This window comes from Patagioenas fasciata, chromosome 6 (assembly GCF_037038585.1).
Source record: "Patagioenas fasciata isolate bPatFas1 chromosome 6, bPatFas1.hap1, whole genome shotgun sequence".
NCBI classification, from domain to species: Eukaryota; Metazoa; Chordata; class Aves; order Columbiformes; family Columbidae; genus Patagioenas; species Patagioenas fasciata.
This window is the reverse complement of record NC_092525.1, coordinates 22073477-22076147: the sequence shown is the minus strand read 5'-3', so window position 1 is coordinate 22076147 and position 2671 is coordinate 22073477.

The window sequence follows — 2671 nt, the reverse complement described above, 5'->3', positions numbered from 1 at the left end:
CTTTATCCAGAAGAAGACCGCTTTATCAGTAAATGCGCCCTTTCACAGTACCCTGTGACTTCTGTTCAGGGCTCTCATAGCTATTAGAAGCGATAGATAGGGGGCCCTGGAATCAGCAGTGTCACAGGTCCCTTATGCATCTTTGCTCACTAATGCTCTTTATCTTTCATCTGTAAATATACCAGTATTTATTCCCTCCACCTTCGCTACTTCTTGTGGGCATGTAGTTTCAGCTTCTGGGTTTTGAGCACGGTTATTTTATAGCGAGGAGATATAATTTTCAGTCCTGCTGTTCTCCTGTCCACTCTCCCTGATCTCACAGAGTTCTTGGCCATATTTTCCAAGAATCTACTTTGTCGTGCATAACTGCTCTCCTGCCCCTAGGAGCTTGGTTCTGTTTCGCATCACTGGCAATTTTTCAGTGATAAAAAAGAAAATAGGAGGATGGAAACCCAAACCAAGATGAAAATGATGAGACTGACTGTAATAAACTAATCCCCTTCCAGAAACTAAGGAGATATTTCTCTGTGTGTAGATCTCATAACAAAGTGATTTTATTCTCTCTCAGAAAATTATTCTTGATTTACAGTCAGTCAGGATTACTGTGATTCTAAGTCTATCCCGTTAGACCATGGGGCTGATGCATAAGCAGTACCTATTGACAACGGTTTTACAGAGTGGTGGATGGCAGCTTAATGAATTTATGTAAATATTTTAATATATTTTGTATACTCAAGTGCATATGCATATGTTTTTTTTCTACTTCAAATAAAATATCTTGCTCACAGATGGCTCTCGGGTTTAAAAGGATTTGAAATAATAACACATTTCTATTTTCAATGAATGAACCTATTTTGCAGTTATCCCAGTCAGCAGCATCCATCTGGTGAACATTATTTGGGCACTGCCCCCACAAGAGAAAAATCACAGGTAAAATGATTTTTAGACTATATTTACACTAATTATGTAATTATTGTTAATTTATATCATATTTTGATTTCATGCTGTCTATAATCGTGTAGAGAATTCAATACATGATCAAGATCTCGCCCCATGGTAATACCACAGAAAAGGATAATTTCAGGAAATATATTTTGTGCTTCTGATTCTTGGAGAACAGTATAAAAAATGCTATCAGTATTGGGTATAATACCTCAGTGTTGACATAATGGATATAATATCCCATAAACATATCTCACTTTTAATGATCTTCGTTGTTCAGGATCACTGTAGGATCCTGAGGAGATGCAAGGTCTGGGTTGGATGGACAGTCACATCCAAGCCTTTGTGGCTTGCCAGTCTGTGTAGTCTTTGACCAGCTTTGAGGGAGATGTTACCTGCAGAAGCTCCCGTGCTGAGGTTAGGAAAGGTGGGCACGTTGGACAGTCTCCTCCATGGTCACCCAAAACTCTGATTTAGGAAGAACAAAAGAGGCTGAGTGCGTGCCCAATCATTTTGCATTGTGCAGTGGAATAAGAAAGGTCAGGCAATAACTTATGTTCAAAAACCAGACTTCAGCAGAATGGGTTAGGTTTATTTAATAGTAAAGAAAAGGTCATGTCTTTTGTTCTTTTATTCTCACATAAATTGATTTTGTGAAGTTGAAGTTGGTTTATCACTGTTTGTGTTCTATGGCTGTGTTATTTCAGTACTGGAGAAAAGGTCATCTTCTTAGTGGGCACCTGATATTCCATGGTCCATTAAAACTGCATTATTTCTGCTGAGGCTGAAGTTCTTTTTCTTTTTTTTTTTTTCCTTGCATTTTTTTCTCCTAACTTCACATGTGCCAAGTCAACCCAGGTCCAACTGGGTACTTTGTCATGCAGTCTAGTATATTTATTAAAGGTACCTGTATATGATTTTATCTTTGTTTTATTTGGGTTATAGAAACTTGAATATCTTGGCTATGCTAGCCTGATATACCATTTAGATTCACATAAATTTTTTTATGTTTTGTTCACTATGCATTTTAATATCTTTCCTTAGAGGAGTGAACCACATTATTTGTGGTGTTAACGGAAGACAGTGACTGAGTATTGCCATTTTTATTATTTCATTGACCTCTAACTTCTCAACATGAAGTTGCTCTAAGAACTGAAAGCCTTTCTAGCAATTCCATCTATTTACTCTTTTTTTAAAAACAAACTCTCTCTGATTTCTAGTAGAGATCTAACTAAGAAAATACAAGGGCATCTGTGGAGTCAGACTCACAACCCCAGGCAGTGCTACGGGCTCAGGGAAGAGTGGCTGGAAAGCTGCCTGGTGGACCTGGAGGTGTTGGTGGACAGCAGCTGAACGTGACCCAGCAGTGTGCCCAGGTGGCCAAAAAGGCCAACAGCATCCTGGCTTGTATCAGGAATAGTGTGGCCAGCAGGACCAGGGCAGCGACCGTCCCACTGTGCTCAGCACTGGTAGACTGCACCTCAAATCCTGTGTTCAGTTCTGGGCCCCTCGCTACAAGAAAGACCTTGAGGTGCTGGAGAGAGTTCAGATAAGGGCAATGAGGGTTCTAGAGCACAAGTCTGATGGGGAGCAGCTGAGGGAACTGGGGGGGTTCAGCCTGGAGAACAGGAGGCTGAGGGGAGACCTTATCACTGTCTACAACTACCTGAAAGGAGGTTGTAGCATGGAGGGTGTTGGGCTCTTCTCCTAAGTAGCAAGTGATAGGATG